The sequence below is a fragment of the Pteronotus mesoamericanus genome, unplaced genomic scaffold (genome assembly GCF_021234165.1).
Source record: "Pteronotus mesoamericanus isolate MK-2021 breed Mesoamerican mustached bat unplaced genomic scaffold, CSHL_Meso_final contig_35, whole genome shotgun sequence".
Classification (NCBI taxonomy): domain Eukaryota; kingdom Metazoa; phylum Chordata; class Mammalia; order Chiroptera; family Mormoopidae; genus Pteronotus; species Pteronotus mesoamericanus.
The window spans coordinates 412,444-434,578 of NW_026555139.1; the positions used below are offsets into that span (position 1 = coordinate 412,444).

General features: G+C 43.3%; 1 pseudogene; it reads right to left on the minus strand.

Annotated features, from left to right (window-relative positions):
• Positions 1-19,403: 19,403 nt before the first annotated feature.
• LOC129073190 (serine/threonine-protein phosphatase PP1-gamma catalytic subunit-like) overlaps positions 19,404-22,135 on the minus strand; it is a 33,887-nt pseudogene continuing 31,155 nt past the window's right edge.

The window sequence follows — 22,135 nt, forward strand, 5'->3', positions numbered from 1 at the left end:
GTCAACAAACAACAGGTGCTGGCGAGGCTGTGGAGAAAAGGGAACCCTAGTACACTGTTGGTGGGAATGCAGACTGGTGCAGCCACTGTGGAAAGCAGTGTGGAATTTCCTCAAAAAGCTGAAAATGGAACTGCTTTTTGATCCAGTGATTCCCCTGCTGGAACTATACCCTAAGAATACCAAAACACCAATACAAAAGAACCTATGCACCCCAATGTTCATAGCAGCACAATTGACAATAGCCAAGTGTTGGAAGCAACCTCAATGCCCATCAGTAGATGATTGGATGAAAAGCCCATGGTACATATACACAATGGAACAGTACGCAGCAGAAAGAAAAAAAGAACTACTAACTTCATGACAGTATGGATAGAACTCGAGAGCATTATGCTAAGTGAAATAAGCCACGGGGCATCTCACCTATAAGCGGAACCTAACCAACAAAACAAAGATGCAGGGAAGATAAGACCAGCAACACTGAAAGGAAAAGAAATCAACAGAGACAAGAGGGAAGGAGGGAGTAGGGGTGGGGAAAAGGAAGGGAAGGGGAAAGTCAAGGAACATATAGCAAGGACTCATGGACAAAACCAAAGGGGAAGAGGTGAGGGAGGGAAGGAGGGAGGGGGCAAGGGAAAGTGGTGGGGCGGGGGAGGCAGAGACAAATGTATTAGATAAAATAAATTAAAATAAAATTAAAAAGAAAAAGAGAATGACCAATCAGCAGATGAAAGGTTATTAGGGAAACTGCTGGACTGCAGCTTTTATCTGATTAACCTCTTTCCCAAAATCCAAATCCCTTACCTACACTTTTGCCCACTTTTAAAAAAGGCTAGCTTGAAAGGAAGTGTGAGATGGTCTTTTAGGTACAAACTCACCTATGGGCCATCTGAATAAAGTGCCCATAAGGATTCAATCCCTGTCTCTGCTTATTGGGTCTGGTAGGTGACAGGAGGCATGAAGGCCGGCTTTTCTAGTTTCAGTATGCATCTTTTCAGACATTTTTTATTCTAAGTGTATACGTATGTGCATATGAATATAAATATGCCTTCACAAATACAGCATATATGGCATTTTAGAACTCTTTAAACCAAAATTTTGAAAATATTTAAATGGGCCTTTACAGTTAAGGAACTATAGAACATGAAATTAAAAAAAGGAAAAGAGCTGAGTTAGATAAGAAAAAAGGTAAGTTAAAATTTAAAATATAGTTGTTGAATGTGGCTTTAAATCATGCCTAAGTTGGGGAATGTATAAAATGTAATATTAATTTGCAGTAGGCACTTCTTGGGGTGGTAGAGAGCCTACAATTTTTTTTTTTTTTTGTAGTAGCATGGAAGGTCAGAGGATTAAAAAAAAGTTAAAGGACAAGGAATAGAATAGAAAAGTACTTGCAACACATCTAAAATATGGGTAATAGTTTTTTTTTTTTTTTTTTTAGGGAACAAAGTTCTACGAACCTAATCAATAAAAGGATAAAGAAAGCCAAAAAGTCATTTAAAGCTTTTTTTAAAAAAAAAAAAAATAGGCAAGATATATATTAAAACAGGTTTAATTTCAACAATAATTAAGGAACAATTAAAATAACATCATTGTCACAATCAGATTAATGAGTATTAAAAATATTGGTAATATCAAGTATTGACAACTCTGAAAAGAAATGGGTATTCATAGAAACTTCTTCATCTTAAAGGAGTCCCTTTAGCACATTTTGCAGTGCTGGTTTGGTGGAGGTGTTTTCTTTCAGCCTTTTTTTGTCTGGGAAACTCTTTATTTCGCCTTCCATTTTAATTGAGAGCCTTGCTGGGTAGAACAGTCTTGGTTTGCAGGTCTTTGCTTTTCATTACTTGGAATATTTCTTGTCATTCCCTTCTCGCTTGCAGTGTTTCTGTTGAGAAGTCAGCTGCTGGCCATATTGGGGCTCCCTTATAAGTTACTACCTCTTTCTCTCTTGCCTGCTTTAGGATTCTCTGTTTGTCTTTGATATTTTCCATTTTCATGATGATGTGTCTTGGAGTGGGCCTCTTGAATGGGACCCTCTGTGCTTCCTGGATGTGTGTGACTTTTTCTCTCCTCCAATTAGGGAAGTTTTCCATCATGACCTTTTCAAACAGGTTCTCTATCCCTTCCTCATCCTTTTCTCCTTCTGGTATCCCTATTATAAGGATATTATTACATTTCAGGGTGTCCTGCATTTCCCTAAATGTCTCTTCATTCTTTCTTGAGTCTGTTTTCATTTTCTAGCTCTTTCTGGGAGCTTTTTTTCTACCTTGTCCTTCAGCTTGCTGATTTGGTCCTCAGCTTTATCTAGCCTGCTTTGCATTCCTTCTACTGTGTTCTTTAATTCAGAAATTGTATTCTTTGTTTTCTCTTGTCTCTTATTGATAGTTTTTATGTCATTTTTCATGTGGATACAGTTTGCAGTAAGTTCCTCGTAGTTTCCCTGTAGTTTTTTGTAATTCTCTCTGAGCACACTGAGCTCATTGAGCTTCCTCAGAACCATTGTTTGGAACTCAATATCTTATAGCTTACTTGCCTATATTTCATTTAGTTGTCTTTGTGGGGATTCTTCCTTTCCCTTCGAGTGGGGGGTATTTCTTTGTCTTCCCATTATTTGTGAGACTCTTGTCTTTTGCTTCCAAGTCTTAAGTTGATCTGTCTTGATTTCCTGACTTTGTGGTGTGAACTTCTACGGTAGGAGACTGTTTTTTTTTCCTTTGTGGATCTGCCTCTGATGATGTCAGATGTTGACACCATCTGACCTTAGGCAGTCTGATCAAGACTTCCAATAATCTACTGTTTGTGGCTGTCTCCTTCAGCTATTAATCTATTCACTCTGCACTCAGCAGGCCACCTTAGACAGCTCAGGGCAGGGTGGAGTCGCTCCAAGGGGCAGGGTTATTGGACCCTATCATGCTCCTGCCCTATGGGGGAGGAGTCTGCAGTGGGATCCCGCTGGCTACTCTTTCCTTTCTCTCTCCAAAGCCTCCATCCTCGGTCTCTCCTCAAGTGTCTCCACACCTCTCTGCACTTCCTTTAGCCAGGGATCTACTGTCTGTCGCTGCCCCTCTGCACTCAACGGGCAGCTCAGACAGCACAGAGCGGGGTGGAATCCCATCTGGGCATGGGGCTATTGGGTCCTCTGATGTTTGTGCCACTCAGTAGGAGTGGTCTCTGCCTTTGCAAGATGGCTGCTACTGTATGGGGGATGAGTCAGCACTGAGATCCCGCCAGCTACTCTCTCAGTTCTCTTCCCTAAGCCTCCTTCCCCAGTCTCTCCTCAGGCGTCTCTAGCCCACTCTGCCCCCATCTTTGCCAGAGACCAGGATAGGTGGCTGCAAATAAAAATGTGTGCATTGGCCCTTTAAACAATTGGCCCTTTAAACAGTTCTTTGCGTGTCCAACCACCTGTCTCTGATAGAGAGCAACCATGCCGCTTTTCGCAGCTAGCTCTTTTCTGTGTATGTTTTGGGCTCTGGTGCTGTGGGCTAGAGATCCCCGCTTTTAGTTTAGACCCCGCTTTTCTCAGGGGGATCCCACTGGCCGTTTCAATACCCTTCTGGTGCTGCCACCCATGGGCACCCCGCCTGCCTTCTCAGGTCTGCACCGCACTCCTTACCAGTTAGATTGTGCTAAAGCCAATTCTTCTGTCTCTGAGGTTACAAGGCTCCTCTCTTGCTACTGTTCAGTTGTTTGTTCCAGGTGATTTCTCCCCAATTTAGTTGTAATTCCAGGTTGTTCCTGGGAGAAGGTCAGTGTGACTTCCACTCACTCCTCCACCATCTTGATTCTAAATTTATATTATTTCTAATGGGAAATAATAATTTAGTTCTTGAACAAATCACTCCTCAGCCTTCTGGAACAAATTAAGTTTGAGAACCAAGGTTCCACTCTAATATTTTTTTGACATATCTCCTCGGGCAAGAGAAACATGTAAAAAAGTAAACAAATGTGACTAAATCAAACTAAAAAGTTTTGCAAAGGAAACCATCAACCAAATAAAAAAACAACCTATTGACTGAAAAGATATTCACCAATGATACTTCCACTAGTGGTTAATATTCAAAATTTATAAAGATCTCACACAATTAATAAGTGAGCAGGGCACTTGAACAGACTTTTATACTAAGAGGACATACAGATGACCAATAGATATATGAAAAAGTGCTCAATATCACTAGTCATCAGAGTAATATAAATTATAGCCAGAATGAGATATCATCTCACACCTGACTGAACGGCTATCATCAATGAATCAACAAACAAGTGCTGACAAGGATTTGGAGGAAAGGGAACCCTTGTGCACTTTTGGTGAGATTGCAAATTGGTGAACGCATTATGAAAAACATTATGGACGTTCTTTAAAAAATTAAAATTACAACTACTTTATGGCCCAGCAATTCCACATCTGGGTATTTATCCAAAGAAATCCCAAAACTTATATATGTACCCTCATGTTCATTGCAGTGTTATTTACAGTAATGAAGATATGGAAGCCACCCAAGTGCCCATTGATAAATTAGTGGATAAAGAAGTGGTACATATATACAATGGAATATTATTCAGTCATGAAAAGAGTGAAATCCTACCATTTGCTACATGGGTGGACCTCAAGTGTATTATGTTAAGTGAAATAAGTCAGACAGAGAAAGACAAATGCCATATGATTTCACTTATATGTGGAATCTAAAAATAAATAAATAAATGAATGAATAAACAAAACCGAAACAGTCTCATAGCTACTGAGAATGAACTGACTGTTGCCAGATGAGGGGAGGTAAGGGGGCTGGGAGAAAAAGGTGAAGGGATTGAGAAGTACAATTAGGCACGGAATTTAAATTACAGCCTAGGGCCCTGGCTTGTGTGGCTCAGTGGATTGAGTGCCGGCCTGCAAACTGAAGGGTTGCTGTTTCAATTCCCAGTCAGGGTACATGCCTTGGTTGTGGCCCAGGTCCCCAGTTAGGGGCATGCAAGAGGTAACTGATCAAGAGGCAGCTGATCAATGTATCTCTCACATATCAATGTTTCTCTTCCTCTCTTTCTCCCCCCCACCCCCTCTCGAATAAATAAAATCTTTAAAGGAAAACGTAGGGAAATATAATCAATAATATTGTAATATTGTAATATTGTATGATGCTAGGTGGGTACTAGAATTATAGGATAAACCACTTCATAAATTATATAATGTAGAGCCTAATATGTATGCTGTACATTTGAAACTAATACAAAACAGCATTGAATATAAACTGTAACTGAAAAAGAAAATAATTAAAAAATTAAAACAGATGAGTTGAATTTCATTAACAATTATTTAGAGGTTAGTTGTAATGTCTGAACTCTCTCAAATCCTTTTTATATAAGATTGTATTTATTTATTTTTAGGGAGAGGGGAAGGGAGGGAGAACGAGAGGGAGAGAAACATTAATGTGCGAGAGATATATCGATCAGTTGCCTCTCACACATCCCCAGACAGGGATCTGGCCTGCAACCCAGGCATGTGCCCTAACTGGGAATCTAAATGGCAACCTTTTGGTTCATAGGCTGGCACTCAATCCACTGATCCATACCAGCCAGGGATCAAATCTCTTTCTTTTAACTCAAATTCTTATTAGCTGTTTAAAGTGCAATTGAACAATAATAAAAAAATTAAAAAATAAAGTGTATTTCATTTTGTTTGTTTCATCTCTATCCCCCATGTCCCTTAATATGTTCTCCTCATATCTACACTCTTTTTTCCTTTTTTTAGTTTTCTGACCATTATGTACCTCTGCCTTGTGATTTTCCTTCATTTGTTTTTGCTTTATAGTGTCATTTTTTAATTCATAGAAAGTTGTTTTGTTATTAACAATTTTATGGAAAATTTTCAGATGGGTAGTTTTGCAGATCTTACCTTTTTTTCTGATTTTTTCTTTGTATAGATGCCATATCAGCAGCCCTTTAGCTCATTGTGCAATTAGTTGACTTTTCCTTGCTTACTTATGTGCAAGAGGTTATTTTAAATAATGGGTTTTTCTCTGGCAATTATGAGAACTGCAACCTAATTGCTTTGGATGATTTCATAACACTACTTTTTTGTCCAGGGGTGTAGGTCTGTCCCCTGTGAGTGCCCCCCTTACCTACAGGAAAGTCAGTTTTTGTTATTGTCTCCTGACAGCTGCAATGACTCTGCTCCAGCTTCAGTTTCTCCTGTACTTGCTCTGTTTGGTTTCTGGACAGGTTTCGGTTTATTTTTGTAGTCCTTACACAAATTTTGAGCCTCTAGATCATTAGTGTGTCCTACTTTTGCTGTTGATGGAGTCTGTGTCTTTTTTCCATTATGCTATAATTTTTGTAGTTTACCTGGAAAGAGACGGGGGAAATTACTGTCATATACTACCTCATGTTTGTACCTCAAGTCTCAGCTTTCCATTCCATGAAATCTGGCAAACATATTAGTGATCTGTGTGATCCACTGACATCATTTTTAAACTAAGGTCCATAGTCACTCATAATAACTTGTCTTTAACCAGTTATCTGTATGCCCAAGCATCTTTTTGTTAGTTCCAGCTGTTATCATTCCTAACAATGGAGAGGAAAATTGGCTCTGCATATTCAGATTTTAGGGTGTAACACTTATACATTTTTTGCTTTCTCGTGTTATTAATCCATTTACCATTAATACTTCCTTTTCATTTCTTGACATCATACTTTTCCAACAAGGTTGCCAAAGTATAGAAATATTTCATAGAGGGGGTTCTGAGTAGCTAATGCAGGAGTTTGGCTGACTCTTCTGGAATCATCAGTGTCTCTTGGAGAATGACTCTTCTGCTCAGTCATGCTTACAGGCTCATTTATATCAATGGCACATATTCTCTAACACTATCCACGTTTTTGAATCTTACCAGAGCCATTTGCTTAAGTGCCATTATAATCATATGACATGTTGCTACAGATTTGTCAAGCACTTTCAAGGTTGCCTTAGATTTACCATATTACAAGAGTGGAATATCACCACTCTTACAAACTACATGTTTGTGTATCACTCCAAATTCATATGTTAAAACCCTAACTTCCAGTAGAATGGTATTAGGAGGTGGGGCCCTTGGTAGGTGATTAGGTCATAAAGGGGAAGATTTCAGAGTGAGATTAGTGCCCTTATAAAAAACGAAGAACTGACCCTCTCTTTTTTTCTGCCATGTATGGAGACAAAAAAAAAGGCAGCTGTAAACCAGAAAGAAGGCTCTCACCAGAATCCAATTGTGCTGACATCCTAATCTTGGACCTCTAGCCTCCAGAACTGGGAGGAGTACAGTTTGTTACTTAAGCCACCCAGTCTATAGTAGTTTGCTATAGCAGCCCAAGCTGACTGAGGTAGACACGAACAGGTGGTTGCTTCATCTCTGAACCAGCAGACAGTGGACAAGTCTTCCACTCCATGCTGCGGTGGCTGTGGCCCGCTTCCCAGTAGTCTGGCTCTCAGCATGGCTCCCATCCCCTGATGAGGACCAAGATATTGCTAGGGTAGAAGGCACAGGGGATGCTTGGCTGTGGCAAGGATTGGGTGCAAGGACTCTGAGGCCCATGGGGCTAGTCTCCTCTGCAGCTGCCTGGTCACCACCTACCTGTCTCTACCCACAACATCCAAATAGGCCAGGCTGTATCTCTGTAGTTGCGAATAGGAAACACCCAGCAGCAACAAACCTAATATCTGACAGGCTCCTGTTCTCCCACCTCATGACAATGTGTACAAACTCCCAAGAAGGAACACTCAACCCTTAGCATAACTTCCTTAAGACTCTTGATTTATTCTTCCATTCCAAGAGAAAGGAAAAATCGTTCATTATTGAGTGACTGTGGAGGTCAAGGTTAGAAGGGTAGTCTCAATGCCCCTCAAAAGGGGGGATTTGTAATGAGGTCCAGGACTTTGGGTGTCCAAGAAAAATTTAGGATATTCTCCCACCTCACCCCACAAGGTGTGCTGCCAGGGTATTGGAGACATGGACGAGGGCCACTGAGAGTTACTTTGCATATCGATAACAGACCAGCTTCATACCTGACCTACAGCAGGGTCATTGAGTTATTTTGCATGTCAATAACAGCAGGATAGCTTCATACTTCATATGCAAAGACAGTTATTTTGCATCTCAACAAGGCTAACCAGGAAGGTTTGCATAACTTTAATGGAGGAGTTACAGGCCTATGCAAGAGATAGTGGGACTCAGACCTGGGGCAACAATGCAAAGACATGTGGAAAGGAAAGGGGAGAAAGGACTCCTGCTAGTAGGCCATGAGGAAGTGCCCCATGGTTTTGGATTAAGAACTGGAGATCCCAGCAACACAGCTGACAGTGCTGGGAACCACAAGAGGCCTGCCTAGAAAAGCTCCGAACTTCTGTTCTTTTTCTTCTGAAAGATGGTACCCTTGACTGGCCTGACTGGCCTGACTGGCCTGACTGACCTGACTGGGCAAAGGAGGGGAAAAGCATGACTATGTGTGTTGGTGGGTGTTTTAAAGGGGTTTTGAGACTTACAATGACATTTAGTCATTATTCAAAACCCGTATAACTTTTGGATGCAGAGTTCCTTTCCTTTTCACCAAACTCTGCTGTTGAGAATCATAATTTCCAAGGGTTGCAGGCAAAGAACCTAGAACAGAGAAACCCCAGGTAAAGGGGGTGTTTACCTGGTAACAGTATCTGGGCCCCCCCAGTGGGGCCCAGTAAATGACTGTATTCAGTGATATCAGCCCAAGAAAGGATGAATTTGTTGAGGGTCCCTGTATCACCAGGCGTGGCTTCTATCCACCATCCCGTTCTTCAACACATTTTGCCTGACTGCTAGCCTTGGCCCTCCAGTGTTCCTGTGAACTGACCTCAACCACCGTGCAGTTAAGAGCTTTATCAGATGCACCACAATGTTCTTCTCCGTTTTTAGATGGCTTGGATTGTCTGCAGCTTTTAATGCTGGCCAGCCTCCTTTAAAAAAAGAAAGTAATATATGACGGTTGCAAGAAAATACAACTAATATAAAATTATATTAAGTGAAATAAAAATTTCCTCTCTTATTGTCCTCCTCCAGTCCCGGTTTTCATTTTCAGAAGTAATCACTGTTGATACCTGTAGAATATTCTTCCAGGTTTTTTTTCTGAGCGCTTGCAAAGACACACAGACACACACACACATACCTGTACATCTGTATTAGATACAGTTGGTGCTGCTGAGATTTTCTTCATCAGGTCAATGAACCTATTACCTGAGCAGAAATAATTTGCCTAATGCAGCAATAATTGGGAGGTTGTGCTCATCCCATCGAGTAGCCCCCAAACAATGACTAAATAATACCTTCAAGGTGGGGCAGCTCTGCCTTGCCATTCTCACTGCAGAGCCCCCAGTGGGATCAGGAGAGGCCAGACCCATGACAATGCCTGGTGTCTTCCCCTTCCCTTTCTCAACAAATCCCTTGCACATAAATATAAGTGTATAATGTATAATATAGATATATATGCATGTATACATAGATATTTTCAGAAAAGAGCCCATGCTTACACAAAGCATTTGGTAACTTGCTTTTATCATTTTGCAGTACACCATAGGCATCTCTGAATATGTCTTCTTTGTTTTTTTTTTTTTTTAATTTTGTGGCAGCAGAGTTCTTCTGGCATTGATCACTCATAATTTAGATAATCAATAGTCCTACAAATGAAACTGAGTTTAATCATTTATTTAACAAATGGTGTATGAAGTACTAGTGCATTCCAGGTGCTTTCTTGAGCACAAGGGTTGCCTCCAATTTTTCTGTCTTACAAAAATATTCATATTCATATTTTTGTAAGCATATTGAAGCATTTGTGCAAGTGATTTTGAAGGACAGAATCTTAGAGGTGTATTTGTGAGTCAACAGGAAATTGCATTTACAGTTTTAATGGGTCTTTTCCAGAAAATATTCCTACTTCAGCTTTCCCAATAGCTCCTTGTTATGTATTTACTTTTCTCTTTCTGACCCTACTTTGCAACCTGTCCTCCTGGATACTTTCTCAGCTGCCAGGTGAATGCCCAGAAACTCTGACTATGGAGGAAAGGGCACGGCTTTCCACTCAACTTTTTTCACTCTGGTGCTGCTCCTCCCCAGGGCTGTGTTCATTCACCCCTCCTGCTTCATCAATACAAATGTATACCAAGGACTCCTAGGCCAACACTCTCTCCAGTCCCATTTTACGTAGGGGGACACTGATTCAAGAAGGGTAAATGACTGTATTAGTTAGGGCACTCCATAGAAATAGAACCAATTATCTCTATATATGTGTGTGTGTGTTTGTATGTGTGTGTGTATATATACACACAGGCTTCCTGAGGTTCTCAGGTAGGGGAGCAAGGAAGGTGCCCAGTGTACGTGTGTGTGTATGAATATGAGGGGTTCGAAACACAGATTTTATTTATTAAAAAGTGTGTATTTATTCTTACGTGTTTTAATTTCAGTCTCCTTCAGGGTACTCTTCATCTGACGCACTACACTTATGGAGACATTTTTCTACTGCTCAGAACAGTTTTTGAACTTGTCAATTTTGATGCCTTTTAGTGCTTCTGCCATTTTTTGTTTCACCTCTTCCACATGGGCAAAACGTTTCCCTTTAAAGACTTTTTTCAACCAGAGAAACATAAAAAAGTCACTTGGAGCAAGATCCAGTGAATAGGGAGGGTGGGGCATCAGGGTCATGCCATTTTTTGCTCAAAAACTGTGGAACATTCAGCACAGTTTCAGCAGGTGTGCTCATAAAATCATCCATCATGAAATGGGCAAACACATTGAAAGAGTCTTAAAAAAATTAAATGAAGCCAAATGAAACCCCTCACAAGAATGTCAGCTGGTACGTTGATACAGATGGGTTCTTAGAACACTCATCTAGTGGGAGAAGACTGTACTATAAGATGCCCACCCTCTAGACTATAACTTTGTTTTATTTTGGGTATCCCCATATACATGTATTCAGGTATATATGTATATATACACATAAATATGTGTATATACATACATGCATGCATATACACATGCATGCATACATGTGTGTGCATATGTATATATACAGATTTATTATAGGAATTGGCTTATGCAGTTATGGAGACCAAGAGCTTCTGTCTGCAAGCTGGAGAACCAGGAAAGTCAGTGGTATAATAGTTCAGTATGAATCTGAAGGCCTGGGAAATCAGGTGGCTGATAATACAAGTCCCAGTCAGAGTGTGCAAGACCAAGAACCAGAAGCACTGATATACAAGGGCAGGAGAAGATGGACATCTAAGCTCAAGCGAAGAGAGCAAAGTCACCCTTCTTCTGCCTTTTTGTTCTATTTAGTCCCTCAATATGAGTGGATGACACCAACTCACATTGAGGAAGATCATCTGTTTAACTCAGTTCACAATTCAAATGTTAATCTCTTACATAAACACCCTCACACATCCACAAATAATATTTTACCAGCTACCTGGGTATCCCTTAGTCCAGTCAAGTTTACACATAAAAATTAACCATCACAGTGACCTACTTTTCCAGACACGTGTCCAGATTTCTGCCAAACACTTCCACTGAGCTGTTTCAGAGACACTTCAAATTCATGATGTTACAAGTTATTCTTTTAACCTCTGTCCTTAAGCTTGCCTTCTCCATTTCTTATAATGTCTAAGGGGAAATGTTCCTCACTTAGACACCTTGCTCTCCCCCTCCTGCACATCAGGCATGGGTCCTCTCATCTGGGCCTCTGATACACATCTAGGGCTGTCCTCTGGAGGGAATCCCTTCATTTCTGTCCTGGTCCAGGCTCTGGCCTGGATTCATGGCCTCCCACTAGCTTGCTTCTCCACTGGCAGAATAGTTCATCCTTCTCACAGTCATTTGAGAGTCCAACACTCCTGAGCTCACACAGCTCTTCCTGAGGCTCTCAGGTAGGGGAGCAAGGAAGGTGGACAGTGCATAGGAGGTGGCACCATCTGACTAAGTTCATTTCTACCAGGAGTGTTTTGGGTTCCCAGGCACCTGGAACCAGCACCATGCATGCTGAGTCCCTTGAGTTGTTTGACATGGCTCAGCCACTCCAGGTCTCTCTGTGGCAGCTTCTCATTTTGCACAGCCTCCTCCCTGAGCCACTGGGACAGCCCTGTGCCTCAGTGAGATTCCCTAGCCCATCATGTGAGGAATCAGAGGGCTGGAATACTTGCATCGTAGAGACAGGGAGCACACAGAGGTGCCCTCTTGTGAGGGTTGTCAAACAGGTGTGGCAGGAGTAGAAGAGCTTGTTCAGGCGTGGGGTCATGCTGGACATGGCTCTCCTATTGGACCCCAGCCCTGTGATGGAAGACTGGCAGAGGTCCCCTGGCCAAAAAGAATGTTTATTGTCTTGAGGGACAATGTGTGGCTCCCACCCTATCTCCCTTGGGGACCAGTAGCTTACTTGACTTCTTGATCTTTCGCTTTTGAATAAACACATTGATGCATTGTAACATAGCTTAAGGCCCCATGAAAGCTTGTGTGACTTTGTCTCATGTCACCTTTGTCTGAGACCCCTTATAATAGGTCTCCGATGGTGTATGGGGTGACCACAAAGTGAATTGTCACCAATTTTCTGTCAGGGCACATGCTTGGGTTGCAGATTTGATGCATACCAGTTATGGTGCATATGAGAGCCAACTAACTGATGTTTCTCTTCCTCTCTTCCCCTCTCTCTAAAAATAAATAAATAAATAAAATCTTTCTAAAAAGTCCAACATCTGTGTGTGGGGTTATGAGGGATTTCTATTTCTCCTTTTTGCTTATTCATTTGTGACATGTTAGGATAATGAAGAAAAACAGGGATGAATGTTTTATGAAGCACATGGGTGGGCTTCATTGTCATCGATCCTTTTTTGGCTCTTTCCTATCTGAGAGTGGACAGGTGGTCCAGGTCACTGCAGTCTGGGTTCTTGCTGCCTACTTTCATTTTAAGCCTCATTCCTTCTTGGGTGTATTTCACTCTTCCAGGTTGTATCTTGGCTTAAAAAGTGGTGTTTTTAGAACTGCCTCTGCTTTCAAAGGGGCTCTGCTGTTCCTGAGCCAGGGCATAAGGTGGGAGGCACTTGCCTGGACATAGAGCAGGTCCTTTTGTGGGCCTTCCCACCCCACAGCACAGTCTCCCCATGAAGCTTCAGGCTGACTTAGTGGATTAGGTAATTTCTTTTCCAGAAAATGATTTGATTGCTTATCTATTCTCTTACAGACACACCCCTCACTCCTCCTCTGCTGGTGGGACAAGACCAAGAATGGGCCATTTCTACCTTCCTTACCTCAATCTGCAGGCTGTGGCAGGTGGCTCTGTTGGAAGGCCACCACATTAGTCCCTGGCTGTCCAGGAGATGGTCTGCCTTCAGCTCCAGTGACATCAGGCAGATGCTCTACCTCTGCATGAAAACAACTGTCTCTCTACAATGAAACTCTGTGCTCATATCCCAACATGCATAGTGTGATAATGACAGTCGCTGTCAGTTCTCAGTGTACATTCACACAGGGTGGGTGATATTCTCTAAAGCCTCTGAAACAAGCCTGCTGTTTCTTCTAGTTGAGTGAGCAGGGACCCAGGTGCCCATCCAACTCTTGTTCTAATGGCAGGTGACCTGGAGTGGAGTTACCTGCACAAATATTTGATTATGTTTATGGTCCCATGGTCAGTATAACCACGCTTTTGAAGACCTCAGGAAAGTGCTGAGCACAGTTACCCAATTTTGTTTTTATTCATTGCTGAGAACTGATTTCCCCTCAAGTTTAGGGCCAACTTGTTTTGGGGAGGGCAGAGAGAACCAAGATTCCTAACATGGGTTTGCACCTCAAGGAGCCTGTCATGAAGATGAGGCGGTCATGCTGGTTGAACAGCACCTGACATAGACCTTTCTCGTACTTTTTTTGCCCATGAGTCTCCAGGGAATCCTGGGGAAATGCAGATCCTGGTCTGGGGGTCTGGGCTGTGCCAAGTTCATGGTGCCAATTATGTGACTGCTTTAAGGACACATGCTGTGGAGCAAGGTGTGGAAAGACATCTGTGTTCATTTTCAAAAAGGTCCACCCAGGAAACAGGGGAGGCTCCATGCACATCATCTGTGGTTGTGTTACCAAATAGCAAGTGGGATCCTGTTGTCTGCATCCACCCTGTAGATGCAGAGGTATGCAGAGATGCAAAATTCCAGAGGTAAAGATTTGGTGATAAAGGAAAGGAGTCTTCATTCAAAAGCTACACAGTTTTGGAATAACAGCTTTCCACATGCATTGCTCACTTAAACCTATAAATTAAGGCTAAAGTCTTTAACTCTTCTGTTACAGCTTTAATCACTTAAGCCTATTAATTAAGGCTAAAATCTACCTGAGTTTCCCTAGCATCTCCTCTGTTAGTTTTTTAATTAACATTTCTATAGGATTAGTTTACAAACTAAAAAAAAAACAAAAAACAAAAAAACCCCCCAAAAAACAACCCCCCCCCCCAAAATATACAACATAAGATACAAAAGCTATACAGTTTTGGGAAAATGGCAGGCTTTTGCCTCAGAGCCCATCCCCGGTAAAACATCCAAAGAAAAAATAACCCTGTCACCCTTTGCCAGCCCAGCCTGATCCTGAGTTGTGCCCCCTCTTTCCTCTTCTACCACTTCACACATGTAGCATCCTGTGGTTAGCAAATATTCCTATGTGGCCTGTGTCTGCCTAGGGAATTATAAGAGAATCTGTCCCTACCCTCAGCACTAGCACAACCTGTCCTTGCCACTCACTCCAGGAACCTGGCCCTGTACCATGGTACTTCTGAGGGCAGCACAAATGATGCCTCTGGCTTTCACCAGAGCTGAGTGTGCCAGTACTGCCAGAAAGACACAGGGAAGGACAGGGCATATTTTTCTAGTACTTTCTTGTATGTTCCAAAAATGTCTGACAAAACCAGAGAACATATCAGGATTCTTTGGCAACTAGCTCTCTTTCTTCTATTGTCTTTGATTTCCTCCCCATCCCCATTTCTCACTACTCTTTTCCAAGAACACTGTGTTGGCCTTCAGGGCTTGGGTCTTCTGCTGACCCTTGGGCAGCCTCATTGATTCCTTAGATGTAGGTCACTTTAGGGCTGAAATCCATACTGTATTAAATACACAGCTTAATCAGCAACATTAATTGTCCTCATAAACATGACCCCTTGTAGTCTGCACACGAAGATGTCATAATCCCAGAGCTTTGGCAGAAGGAACAAATTTGCCTCTAGGTACTCTTCCCAGAGGAAAGAAGGAGAGATGAGGGAAGTGATTTCAACAACATCTATTGATAATACTGAAAAATCCTTGTGCTGGGTCTTGTGGAATAGGGTGGGGTTGAAGAGGATATAGAGTCAAATCAAACCTGGAACTCTCCCTCAAGGAGTATCTTTGGGGGTAATGGAGAGTATCTGCCTGAAAGCAAGAAGGCGTGCAATACAGATACAATGCCCATCTAGAGTGAGTCATCCTGGCTGAGATCAAGATAGGCCTCATAGAAGAAGCAGCATTTGAGACTTTGTTGATGAGTTAGAATTGACTGGATAGAAGAAATGAGAGAGGACACTCTGGGCTGGACAAGGGCTGAGGCAAAGGCAAAGAGGCCTACAATAAGCTACGGTTAGAGAATAAGGGAAGGCCAGGCTGTTGGCCTATGTGAAGGGTATAGTGTGAGATGAACCTAGGCTGAGAGGTCAGGAGAGATTCAGGAGGGCAGGCACAGCAAGGGACTTGTGTCCTGAAAGCAAGATAGAAATTACCAAAGCCAACAGTGTGTCTCTCAGGGGCTGAAAAGATAGGTCCAAGGAGGAACCCGATATTGAAGGAAGAAATGATCAGACCAATACTTTAGCTTTTCTCAAAATGTGGTAGAAGTGAAAGGACTTCATGATTAATTAGATGTAGGAAATGCTGCATAACCCCAATTAAATGTTTATTTGCTGCAGAACCTCAAAACATTTTAATCAGTGAATCTACATTAGAAACTGAGAAGAAAAAAGTTGGCAAAAGTTGAGCCAAGGGGAAGCACAACCATTCCAATGCATGTCATAAAAGGATTGTGGGTCATTGATCTCACAGAACACATTTCTGTGAACTGCGGCTCCCAGAGGCTATCAGTCAAGAGCTACTGGAGGGTAAGAGGGGGCTGATGTGGACACTGAGGGAGAGTCCAGAGCCTGCTCCAGAACAGTATCCCATGGATAACACTTGGTCATTGTGTGTTCCCTGCCCCTTGATGGGCCCAGGCACTTTAGAGTAAGACCACAGACAAAGGAGGCTTTGAAGATACCAGATGAGGTGGGACTCGACTCCCTCAGTTCCTGCAAAGCATGGACCAGGCAAACCCTGGCTGAAGCCCCATTCCTGCTCTTTACTTTCTTTCTGGTCATGGTTCTCCTTTACCAGCAGATGATTTTCCTGCCTAGGCCACACCAAGGCTCCTTCCAAGGGGCCTAAACCTGCAGCACCCTGAACAGCCTGTTGGGAGTCAGCTCCATTTAGTCTCTAGCCCTGCCCCACAAGGTCTCTACCAGTGGGGTCCTAATCTTGACCACTTCTCTCTAAGAAGATGAAAGGGCCCCTAGGATAGGCCCGGTTTTTATTCTGTGATCCTTTATCTTCCACTCCGACCCCAGGCTCACCAGGGTCCCAAGACCACCTTCCCATCTCACTGCTACTTAGCATGCAAGATCTTGGTCTTTCAAACACCCAGCACCATCTACTAATTCCCCGTCTCCAAAGGCAGGAGAACCAGGTTTGTGAGGTAGGAAATGTGGGACTTTTGGCAGGGAAGGATGGGGCCTATATGGTGGGTCCCAGAGTAGGGGGCTCCTGTAGGGATGGAGGTATCCTTGGGGAAGGGTCTATTCTTTTGGGAGGGATGGGTGCTGCTGGGAGAGGTAGGTGATGCCTCCACTAAGAAAAAGCCAGTTCTCTATGTTAATATGCACTGGTTCACTCAAGCATGCTGGATGAATATTCCTGAATGCTCCATCCTGGCCCCTGCAAAGTGTCTGGCACAGTGGCCATCATACCCACACGCTGCCTGGGGCCTTCTTCCCTGTGCATGAGCCACCCAGATGAGCAACTCGTGTGGCTCTGTTTCAGCCTGGCACCATTTCTTGCAGATGTGGGTTTCTGTTCAGAGTTGCACTATGGGCCAGGGCTCTCTGCATTCAGACCTGGGTGGCCCTGACTGTGGTAACCCTCCTTAGGAGGCAGTGCTACCCTGGCAATCACTTGGCCTGTGTGGAGGAAGCATGCAGATGATCAGTCAGGCCCCTGAGGCAATGGGAAGTTAGGGCCAAGGTGACATTTCAGGAGGGGTCTTGGGAAAGTCTAGAGAGCCTTGACTATGTGGGGGAGATAGGAATGTGGGGCTGAACTTAAAGGACAACAGGACATATAGGCAGCTGGCAGATGGCAGGGAGAGAACAGACAGCAAAGGCCAAGTGTGTGGCACTGCCAAACAGGAATATAGGTGTGGCACTCAGAGGCCATACCTCCTCTGATCCCTGGTTCAGCTCCATCAGCCCGGTCTGTAGGAGACTTGGGTCTTCTGCTGAAGAAAAACTCACAGACATTCTTAGAACTCACTAGGAGTGCCTGTTGTCCTCCTCCCTTCCCCCACCAGCTCTGGGCTTTATTCTGAGGCAGGGAGAGCAAGGACAGCTCTGAATGAGCTCTAAACTTTTGTTTTGGAGACTCTGTGGAAGATGGTGCAGAGGGGAGAGACTGGAGCAGGAGAAGAGGAGAAAGGCCTACAGATCAAAAGGAGGTGCCTGGGCTACAGACAACAGGTGGGGACTGACCTCTACCTCAAATATGACAGGGGGTGAGGTGGGGTCCTCCCTTTCTGAAAAAGACAAGTATCCCACAGTCTTTCTGTTGGAAGGATGCACCTGTGGAAAGTTAAATGTCCTTTACCTGAAGTTTCTGTGTAGTTCCCTGCACTGGGCCCAGGTATCCTTCCCCACACCACACACACATATACTTTCAATGAGCCCAGCTGTGCACAGACTCTTCCTGGTCACACAACTGGGGTTACCACCTCAGAAAGCCATCCAAGGCTCTGGCCTCCTACTGAGGCCCCCATAACAACAAACAGGAGTATTCCTAGTACAGCCCCTACTGTTAAAGACATCTCTCATACATTCCACCCCGTAATGAGTTATTTGAACTTCTGATATCCTCCACCTGCAGGGCCACCCCAGTGATGTCGCTGGCTGATGTCACTAGCCATAGAGGAACAAGAACACACTTCAGTTCCCCCACCCTACTGCACCTGGCCAAATGATCAGGTACACACTCCATCCCCCAATGCTGCTGGAGTGCATTGGGGTTGCGGGCAGCCCTGAGGTGCTTATAGGGAACTTCTGAGATTCTGAAGTCACCCAGTTCAGACTGCAGGTGGAAGCTTTAACAAGCCTCAGGAAAGGCTTGCTTCTGCTGTTGGGAGGTCAGGGACAAAGCCCAACCTCTTCCTCCCACACTTTAGATGGCTCCTAGGAGCTGAACCTGCCAAATGTTCATGGTACTTCTGTCCCCTCAAAGGCCTCCTGGCCTCTGGCACACTCTAGACACAGACATTGGGAGGTACTAACAGGAAGCAAAATGACCTGGTAACTTTTCCTGATTCCTCCACCACCGGATTGCTATAGGTGGCAGCACCCTCTACCAAATGCCCAGTTTCTGTCAATCCCCAGGGCAATGCCCTATCCCTTCACACCTCAAGAGGTCAAGGTTCTGCTCTTTTTGGTCTCCTTAGCCTCTTTCCCACCTGTATAAATAGACTCTACTATCAGATGCCCCTTTGGAGTGTGCTGTGGTCTTAAGTGGTTTTAACTGTCATTTTAGTATAGGGTAGGGGAAAGTGTGCTTTAATTAAATATACATTATGCCACTAATGCTGGCAAGGTTGAACTTATCCCTAATGTTGAGAGCTATAAAAACCAGTTTGTACATGACAAGACAATGAGAGAAAAAAGCAATCCCTTTAAAACAGATATTAAAATTTTTAAAAAAGTTGAGTTGTTTGTATCAACAATATGCATTTTATGACAAGAACATGTGCAGATTGAGCATCCTATGGGTCTCTTTATATCTTAAGGAAAAGAAGCATTTACATTATCCATGGGTTGTATTAAATTTTTAAAAAGGTCACTTGTACCCTTACCTCTTAGATAGGGTAAACTATTCTGGGGTGTACAGCTTTAGCATGATCTTTAAAGTTGTTTGCAAAAGAATTGAGAATTAAAAAACAAAGCACTTGAGGAGTGGGAATTATAACCAGCAAATGCCATTCATTAACTGAAAATGGAAGAGAGGGCCCCACAAACACACTATTTGAGCAAGCTGACTGATACACACTGCAGTTTTAAAACCAAAGGTTATATACTATCTGTTACAAGTCCCAACTAGGCAGTGTCAAAATGACATCTAATTCTTTGCTTGCTTTGATCATACCCCTTGGAGATGTTATGGGCCTTGTGGCATATGGCTTCTTTTTCTCTGCAGCCTTTAAATAGGAAAAGAACACGTTAATGTTTTATCCACACTAATCACGGCACCTGCATTGTCAAACTCTCCACAATAGTTGGGTGCAGAAAACATAATGACTAACTGCCTTTTTTGCAAACTTCATATCCATCTTCAATCTCCTGATGAGCTCTACATATAAGATCGAAATCATGCTTATAGAGAAATTATGCAACCACTTGTGCACTAAATGTGAAAGACACTGTCATTTTCACCCCAGCCTAAGTTATCTTTATCGGGGTCAGACTACGAAAGATCACAAGAAGACCTTGATCTTATATGTCAGTTGGTCACATAATTTACAAATCTGTTCCATTGACTGAAGATCTGATGATAAACACTCATGACAACAAAATATTTTCTCATCCATGATGGCTACTGTCAGTAAACAGTTAAAGCAGTCCATGAAAGTTTTCCAGAATTTTTTATATCTCCTTTTATATTTATCATAAAACCCATAAATTCTGTTGATGCTAGTGTATTTGTGGTCTCCTCTGAGAAGAGAAAAATTATCAGGATATTTAATTTTGTAAGTCAATTTTTTTTTTGCTTATACAATGCCTCCTGGGTTCATCAAGGACTTGGGCCCCTACTCTGGGACTAAACTAGGTCAAAGATTCATCCCAGTGTCTGGGAAATTTCAAACCATGGGTGGTGCCCCTTGCATGACACCCTTCCAGAAGCATTTGGGGAGGGTACTGAGGATGGTTCCCTACTAAAGATGCTGAGATGTCACCACCTCCACTTTCTTCCTCAGCTTTACTCTCACAGTCCACCACACTACAGCCTGCTTTCTCAGGTTGCCAGGAACCAGGGATAAGCCCAGTGTGCTTTTCTCCCTCTCTGAGACTGTCAGCAGCAATGGTGGCTCAAGGTCAGTTAAGAGCTGCAGGAGAGGAGCCTGTCAAAGGCAGTCATATGAAAGGACTTTCATCTGACCGTAATTGGAATTAATATTGAGGCTTCACTTCCAGGAACTCCTCCAGCAGACAAATAAGGGCCACAGAAGTCTTGGCTGCAATGCTCCAAAAGCCAGCCATAAATTTCCTCCCAAAATGACGATGCACAAGCTAATTGCTCTGGAAGCATACAACACGGCATTCTGCCTCCTCCCAGTCTCCCTGGAAATGGGGCCAGGGATAGGTACAAGGGAGTTGGCAAAGTCACTGTGAAGGAAAGCATTTTAATCCACTTAATTATGAGCCTCTCAGAAAATAGAGCTCTGTTTCTTGTTAAACTGGTCAAGGGAAATGAAAAGTGACACTCCCTTACCCCTAATTTTTCCTTGGCTGAGGAAGCTCAGAGTTAGAAGTTCTGGATGTGGGTAGCACTAGGTTGTGTGCATCCAGGAGCAGGACTCTAGGGGAGTGTAGCCTGTCCATAAGCTTGCTTTCTCTCTCTCTCTCAGTCTCTCTTAGGCCCTTTGCCCTGTCTCTCTCTCTCACTCATACACACAGGCAGTCAGCATTATCTCCTCTTTGTTCCCTCTACAATGCAGAAGGTTTTGTGTGGCTGTACCCTTTGGTACTATGTTAAACTTTTGTATTCTTCCTTCCTTAATCTAAGCCTGTCCTTGATAGAAAGATAGTCACAGGTATAAATGTTCAAATAATAATCATAAACTTTTAAATAATAATCAGTAAATCTTTAAGTGATAAGCATAAGACTTTCACTAGATTATCTTTAGCCTATCAGTTCCTCCATCTATACATAACACATTTGTTAACAAGCCCACCTAAGAATCAGGCATTGTTAATTACTGAGCATGTGGACAAGGCCCCTGTAACCTGGAGCTTCTATCTCCTAGAGGAGATCACCAAGGAAAGGAAAATGTCTACATTAGGAGTGGTACATACACAAATGAAGTGGTCCCCTAACCTATACTTGACTTTGTGGGACACTCAGTGACTTGGAGGGAACAGGCCTCATTTTGCTCCATCTCTCCCCCATGCTATAGACAGAAACTTGAGGACCCAGAAGGCACGTGGGGCTTGTCTGGGTTCAGAAAGTACTAGCAGAAGAACCCAGATTTCCCAATTTCTCCCTCAGGATGTTTTCCCCAAACCACACTGCTTCATTTTAGTGAGCAGTTATTGGCTTCCTGGGTTGCCATGGGCTCTGGGCAGCTAAATTGTGCTAGCAGGTGAGGCGTGTGCTGGGGGAACATTAGGGCTTGATGCCTCACTTTAAGGGGCGGCTAGTGGAGGCCAGTGAGGGAAACACACATAGCCTGGCTGTGTAGAAGCTGGACCAAGAGGTGGGTCATGGTGCCACCCTATACGTCCAGGGCTGGACCCACCTGTTCTAGGCAGAGCCAGGAGTTGGAGATGGGAATAATCCATGCATAGAGGATGGCAGCTGGTTCTCCCCAGGAAAGTCAAGGACCCTGCTCTCTGGTCAAGGCTGCATCAGTGAAGGGTATATATACTCAAGGCAGATTCTTAGTTCTGCCTCAGTCAGCCTCCCACTGAGAATCCTGGCCTCCACATGAGTTTGGACATGCCAAGGCAGAGGCTCAGGTCAGCCTAAGCCTACTCCAGATCGACCAGCACATAGCACCCAGCCAGCCCTGAGAACACATCCATTAATTTGTTTTGA